We start from the raw sequence: 7,656 nt of genomic DNA on the forward strand, positions 1-7,656 counted from the left end.
ACAGACTTGCAGCCATCGATAGCGGCTAATTTTTATATTTTTTTAGTAGAGACGGGGTTTTGCTATGTTGGCCAGGCTGGTCTCAAACTCTTTGCCTCAAGTTAGCCTCTCCCCTGCGACCCTCCCGCAGCCTCCCAAAGTGCTGGGATTACAAGCATGAATCACTACGTCCAACCTGTAGTTTCTTCTTTCTTTATTTTTTATTTTATTTATATTTTTGAGACGGAGTCTCACTCTGTTGCCCAGAGCAGAGTGCAGTGGCGCAATCTTGGCTCACTGCAACCTCGCTTCCTGGTTTCAAGCGATTCTCCTGCCCCAGCCTCCCAAGTAGCTGAGACTACAAGGCCTGCCACCATGTCCGGCTAATTTTTTTCTATTTTAAAAATTTTTACAAAAAAAAAAAATACAATCTCATACCGACGTGGTGGTTGCTGTAAGGGGTCCTCTCTCTGCGCCAGACGGCCGTCGCCAGGGTGAAGCTGAGCAAAGAGGCCAAGCAGAGGCTGCAGCAGCTCTTCGGGGGGGCCAGTTTGCCATCTGCTGGGGCTTTATCCCTCTTGTGATTTACCTGAGTCAGTGAGAGGAGAACCGGGAAAGTTTAGAATGGCAGTAGTTCTGAACCCTGGCTGTACATTAGAATCCTTTTAGGAGAGGTAAAACCATACTCACGCTGGAGACCTACTCCTAGAAATTCTGATGAGTTTGGGGTTAGAACCTGGCCATTGATCTGCCAGTATGGTTTCGCCATATTGGCTGGCCTGGTCTCGAACTCCTGACCTTAAGATCCGCCTGCCTCGCCCTCCCAAAGTGCTGGGATTACAGGCGTAACCCCTGCGCCCAGCCAGTTTTTTCTTTTTAATTTTATTGCCCCACTCAGGCAGTTTGGCAAAAGGGAAAGAGCAGATTTGTTCATCCCAGCTGTGTCAGTTTGAGCGTATAGTTTGACAATTCTAAAACTCAGTTTCACATTTTAAAATACTATGATTTTAACAAGGCGCTGCTTCCTTTTTGATTTAGGTGTCGTGTGTTGTATAAGATAAAGTACACTGTGTGGCTGAGCAGCTGTGGTTTCTATTTGTCCATGAGTTGCAAGCCAACTGTGATAACCTGGGAATATAAAACAAAAAAAATCTTTTTCCTCCCTATTTTCAGTGCAAGTTTTTTTTTTTTTTTTTTTTAAAAACATTACTTTTCTAGATTTTAGTGACTTTTTATGGGTACCAAGGATTAGAGTAAATATTACAGACAGCTGGTGTTTTCACCACTATTCTTGCATCTCCTCCTCCCCCCACCCACTTCTTTCACTTGCTGATGGAAGGGCCTTCTCTGGCTGGGCAAACAGTGGGGTTAGCTCACCTTTTAGCTAAGAGGTGTGGAAGCTTGATTCTTCCCCTTCTTTGTGCCACCTTCTTTTTTCATTGTGTATGCCAGGTCCTATTTTAGCTTGCTCTTGCTTTTTGTGTCCCTGTGGTTCTTTGCTTCTCTGTCTTTTCATCTACTGTTCCCTCCTCCTCCCTGTTTTGAGATTCCTCTTCTATTGCTAGAAAGCTGTAGCTTTCAATTGCTGCAATCCGTATGCCAGGGTCTTTGGTCTAAGGATGGATAACACATTCCTTTTCTATACTAGAGTTTATTTGTCTTTTTACACACACTGGCTATGTTCCCTTCCTAGGACTACCATTATGGTGATTTTCACCCCAACATTCAATTCAGGTTATATGAGATTAGTGTTAAGACTGTCTTTCCAGTACTTGTTTATCATTCTCTTTTCCCTCATGCTGTATATTTAATTTTATGTCTAAACCAGTTCCCATGTTGAAATAGAGACAGGGTCTTGCTATGTTACCCAGGCTGGTATTGAACTTCTGGCCTCAAGTGATCTTCCTCCCATAGTGCTGGAATTACAGGCATGAGCCACTACACCTGGCTCCAAGTTCTTTTACTTCCTCCACCTCAACTCACTAAAACCAGCAACTGCAAATTGAACTTTTAATGTAATTCAGGTTCAACCAAAACTTTTAGTGCTTTGGGGAGTACAGTGGTGTAAAATATGACAGGCAGTGACACGATAATAGAGAATCTGTCTGGACATTTACTAACAAAAAGGTGTTTTTTTTTTTTTTTTTTTTTTTTTTTTTTTTTTTTTCCCCTCTCCCCTGGCGTCTTGCTCTGTCACAAGGCTGGAATACAGTGGCACGATACTGGTTCACTGCAACCTCCACCTTCGGGTTCAAGTAATTCTGCCTCAGCCTCCCGAGCAGCTGGGAATACAGACGCCTGCCACCACACCCAGCTAATTTTTTGTATTTTTAGTAGAAATGGGGTTTCACCATATTGGCCACGCTGGTCTTGAATTCCTGACCTCGTGATCCACCGGCCTCAGCTTCCCAAAGTGCTGGGATTGCAGGTGTGAGCCACGGTGCCAGGCCCAACAAAAAGGTTTTAATGAGCCACTTGTTGGAAGACAATTCTCCATGCTGTCTTGCATTTCTGCACATCTTACAAGCAGAGGCTCTGATGATCCTTTGTTCCGTATTATCTTTTGAGGGTGTTTGCAGAACAAGCAGCCTTGGAAAATAGTACCTCCAGTCAGAGCAACGGGAGACGTGCTTACAGCCCATTATAAAAGATTCTGGTTCCCTAAACTCAGGTTAATCTCCAGCAGTGCAATCCATGACATGTGCAGGTGTCATCTGAACTTCTTTGCATTGGAAATTGAGAGTTGAGGAACTGAAGCAGAAATGATGCTCTTACAATCTATTGCTGGTAGTAATAAACTGTTCTTTGTTTACTCTGACTTAGAATATTGTCTATACCAACATCTGTGAAGCTGGCAGGCCAGTTTGTTATCTTCTAAATAAGATAAAACAACTGCAGACCCCTCATAGTTCTTGAAACCTTTCTGACTTAATCAGTTACTTCAACAAGTGAGCGTATATGTCATCAGATTAACTTATCAATATATTTTAAACGGTAAAAGATAGACTTAACCGTACTTGTCATGAGTTGATTTAATTAGGTTGTTAAATAGTAAGTGTTGAATGATCCATCCCCTGCTGCCTCACTCTCACCCCCACCCCCACCCTGTCCCTTTTCTATCATTGGTCTTTGTTTTATAAAAAGAGAGGTTTGGGGGGGATAAAATATCCTCAGTTGTGTGTTTTAAAAAAGTTTAGTAGTTTTCCTCCAGACATGGTGGTTCACACCTGTAATCTCATACTTTGGGAAGCTGAGGTGGACGGATCACTTGAGCCCAGGAGTTCAAGACGAGCCTGGGCAATATAGTGAAAACTTGTCTCTAGAAAAAAATTAAAAAGTTTAGTTGTTTGTTTTTCCAAATATCAGTTTGCTCTTCATAGCCTTTCATCCAGTATAAATTGGGAGTTATGGTATCTTATTTCTCAGTAATGACTAATAATGAAAGATAGAGCTTGCTAAGGATAATTGTGCTAATTGTGTATGTAACAGGAATAATGGCCATGTGTGCTGGCTTACTAAAAAAGTTGTTTGTTTTGGTCTGGGCATGATGGCCCACACCTGTAATCCTAGCCGTTTGGAAAGCTGAGGCAGGTGGATCATTTGAGGTCAGGAGTTTGAGACCAGCCTGGCCAACATGGTGAGACCCTGTCTCTACCAAAAATACAAAAAAATTTAGCTGGGTGTGGCATTGGGTGCCTGTAATCCTAGCTACTCAGGAGGCTGAGGCAGGAGAATAGCTTGAGCCTGGTACGAAGAGGTGTTACAGGCTACAGTGAGCTGAAATCATGCCCACAGCACTCCAGCCTGGGTGACAGTGAGACTCCTGTCTCAAAAAAAAAAAAAGGAATAAGATAGCTTGTTCTTCCTACTGATTAGTCCTGGACATAATTTCATACTGTAGTGAAAATTGGAGACTGTTCTGTAGTGCAGGTAAATCTAGATAGTACTGGTTGATTCAGATACCATTCTATCTATCCTAGGTTGAATTACAAAGAAGAAAAAGTCTTGACTGTAAATGTTTTGTCTGCCGAGGTTTTAATAATATTTTTTCTCTTCTCTCTCCTTGATTCAGGATTTAAGAGAGGTGCAGATCCTGGAATGCCTGAACCAACTGTTTTGAGGTACTGCTATTAAAACTAAACATTTCAGGGCAAATTTTCATACAGTAGTACTGAATCACTGGGATGTAAAAGCGTAGTAGTGGCAGTCATTGAAATCGAGCTTTATCAGTCAGTATAACTTTCGGCTATTGGAAAACTGCAACTACTTTCTCTTCCCCCTCCCAATTTGTATTTACTATACCATGTTATAACTATGATGAAGCATATTTTAACAAGAATTAATTTATTATCCAACCACTTTAAAATGCGGAACAGTTTTAAATTTCCTATATTCTCATCTTATCCTCATTCAGATGAATACAACCTTATATGTTGTTCTCACAAGGGTATGCAGGATTTTGTTTTCACCTAAAATTTGAGTTGCTGTCCCATATATTTTCCAGTTGTGGTTTACCTAGGTTTTTCAATATTTCAGTATTTTACACAACAATATAATTAACATTTGGGTGGAATGTGGTGGCTCATGCCTGTGATCTCAGCACTTTGGAAAGCCAGGGTAGGAAGATGGCGGGAGGATTGCTTGAGGCTAGGAGTTCAAGACCAACATAGCAAGACCCCCATCTCTAACCAAAAAAAAAGTAAATAAATAATTAACATTTGTGTGTATGTAGCTTTTATAGATTTTAATTTCCTTATAAATTCTCATAGGATTTATAAAGTATATGAACATTTATGGGTCTTGACTGCCAAATTCCTTTCTCAGAAACAATCTTGCTGGTATTGGTAAGCACTTGTGAAAATTTCACACACACAGTATACATATTCATACACACATGTATGCATGTATGTGCATACTTGTGAAAATAATATGTATAGGTATAATCTCAAATAGACAAGTTTGCTCTGGAGGAAGGACTGATACTTAATGGCACTGTGATGACCATGACTACTACACACTGGTGGATTGGATTTCTGCTTGATCCTGTCTCTTGTGGGTTGCCCTAACAGACTTTTCACTGACTGTTCTAGGGCTTCATTTATTTTCTTCAAACTTCTCCAAGCTGCATTTTTCTAGAGTGGGCAGAAAATACTTTTTTCACTATCACCTTCAATGTGTCAGCCACTGCTTTAGGTGCTTTTTACACAATGTATCTAATTGTCACTTCAGTCCTTCAGAGCAGGTTATACAGTTAGTAGGTGGTAGAATATGTTCTATTTCTAAAGCTTACATTCTTTCCACTGGGTCATGCGACCTTCCCCAAGTAATTTTACCCCTACCTTTACTTAGCACAGTGCCATCTGATACGAATTTCCTCTACCACATGTGCTTTGCTGTTCTCTTCTTTTTCAGAGCAAGGTCTCTTTTTATTCTCAAAGGGTACTACAATATGTGCCTTCAACTTGTTCACTTCTGCAGTTATTCTGTTTTCCCCGATAAAATTCTTTAACAAATGGTCTTCGCTACTTTCTTCCCCTTCCCCTCTTCCTTTAACTGTTTATGGCATGACTTTTAAAAACTGTTTTCAGAGATTCTCCACTAACTCCTTTATTCTTAGCCCTTACTCTATTTTCTTTTCTGTAAAATAGGGATTGAGGTAATATATCTGCTACCTACTAGTTGAGTGGCCTTGTTCTTAGAGAAACATTACCTTGGGAAACAGAGAGGACTATTGAGTCAAGTTGTGTGGAGATTTTCTAAGTATTGGAAATTACCATCAAATACCTTTCTCCAAGAAGCCGTTAACCTTTCTAAGCTGTCATCTCCTCCTTTATCAGTTGGGCATAATAATACCTATGTAATGAAGTTGCCATGAACATTGAATAAGAATATTATATTTGAAGTATTAACAGTATTATCAAGTAATATGTGATGAGTAAACTATTGTAATTTTTAATCTTTCCGATGTCATCTCATCCCCATTTCCTTATCCTATGAGAACAGTGCTCTGGCTATATGATGCTGCATGCTAAATCCCAGGATAAACTATACATAGTTTTATGCCTTTGCTCCTGTATTTGTGCTCCTTTAGTCTGGAATTGATTTTTCCCCTTAGTTTCCACTGGGTGAAAACCTGCTTTTAGAAAAGCCCAGTCTCAAATGTTGCCCCTTCCATAAATCTTTTCCTTTCCTCCTAGCTAAAACTACTCTTTTTTTGTGTTCCCATATTTTTCTTTCTTTCTTTGTAATTTTTAATTTTTATATTCCCTAGTCTGGTCTCAAATTCCTGGGATGAAGTGACCCTGCTGCGGCATCCCAGTGTTGGGATTATAGGCGTGGGCCACTGTGCCCAGCCCCATAGTATCCTTTTGTATCTGTCATTTTCTGCCTTGTATTATGCTCGTGGCTATATTTTGTCCCATAAGCACCTGAAATAGTTGTTCAACAAGTATTGAATTAACCTAATGACCCTCATTTCTTGATAGTCTTCTGTGGGTTTTTTGTATTGTATTTTAATTTTTTATAGAGACAAGGTCTCACTGTGTTGCCCAGGCTGGTTTTGGACCTTTTGGGCTCCAGTGATCCTCCCACCTGGGCCTCTCTGTGCTAGGATTACAAGCATGAGTCACAACACCTGCCCTTCATGGTCCGGTGGACAGGAATTGATAAAGCATTGCATCTTGTACAAATTTTAGGCTGGACCTGCATGCCGGGAAATAACATTTTTGTGTGTGTCCTTGGTGATTTAGGATACAGAAGTAGGGATAGAATGTGTCTTTTTGTTGTCCTTTTTTGGGGCTGCATTTATCCCAACAAGATTTGAACCTTCAACGACTAGATGAAGCATCCCTGTCCTACTGCTTTTTGTTTCTTAAACTTACTGTCTTCTCTGCTTCTTTCCTTCTTGGTGCTAACTCTCGATTTTTTTCCATCATTAAGAGCATCTTCTGGTTTCTTTCCAGAGGTATGTGTGTTTTAGGAAATAATTGAGCGAGTGCCTGCAAAGGGTTATTGAGTTATGGAATTTCATGTACTGTACAACATAAAATTTATTGTTTATTAATATAAAGTCTATTGTTTCTACATACATTTATTTATATAATATGTATGTAAATAATATAGTTAATGATTTACCAGTTTGTTTCCCTTGCCAAATTGTTGAGGTTAGGACCACATTCATCTTCATATCCTTTTACCCAGGATGACTTTTTTTTTTTTTTTTTTTAATTTTAATATTTGACCTTCTGAAAGGATGGCTCATTTTATGTGGTCAACAAATGTTGACATGAATGCCTTATTCAAAAGTACTTTAATACACAGGGGACGGTGTCATAATAAAACATTTAGGGAAACTATATGAATATCAAGGAAAGAGAATCATTTCCATTATCTGTATAAGGCTGAGCTAGATTTTCTTTTTATATTTTTGCTGCCCATTACCATAGAGGAAGAGACCTTCATACATGAATTTATTTTATTTTTATGTGGTTTTTTTTGAGACAGGGTTTCACTCTGTCACCCAGGCTGGAGTGCAGTGGTACAGTCACGGCTCACTGCAGCCTTGACCTGAGTTTAGGTGGTCCTCCCACCTCAGCCTCCCAAGTAGCCAGGACCACAGGTGCATATCACCACGCATGGCTAGTTTTTTTTTTTTTTTTTTTTTTTTTTTTTTTTTTT

General features: G+C 39.8%; 1 long non-coding RNA gene across 1 annotated transcript in view; it reads left to right on the plus strand.

Moving 5' to 3' along the window:
• Positions 1-419: 419 nt before the first annotated feature.
• Positions 420-7,656, plus strand: part of LOC116557502 — an 8,591-nt gene continuing 1,354 nt past the window's right edge. Inside the window, exons 1-2 of the long non-coding RNA XR_004271542.1 lie at positions 420-572; positions 4,052-4,100. This is a non-coding gene — a long non-coding RNA (uncharacterized LOC116557502). The remainder of the gene's footprint in view (positions 573-4,051; positions 4,101-7,656) is intronic.

This window comes from Sapajus apella, unplaced genomic scaffold (assembly GCF_009761245.1).
Source record: "Sapajus apella isolate SASKATOON/1434 unplaced genomic scaffold, GSC_monkey_1.0 scaffold19, whole genome shotgun sequence".
NCBI classification, from domain to species: domain Eukaryota; kingdom Metazoa; phylum Chordata; class Mammalia; order Primates; family Cebidae; genus Sapajus; species Sapajus apella.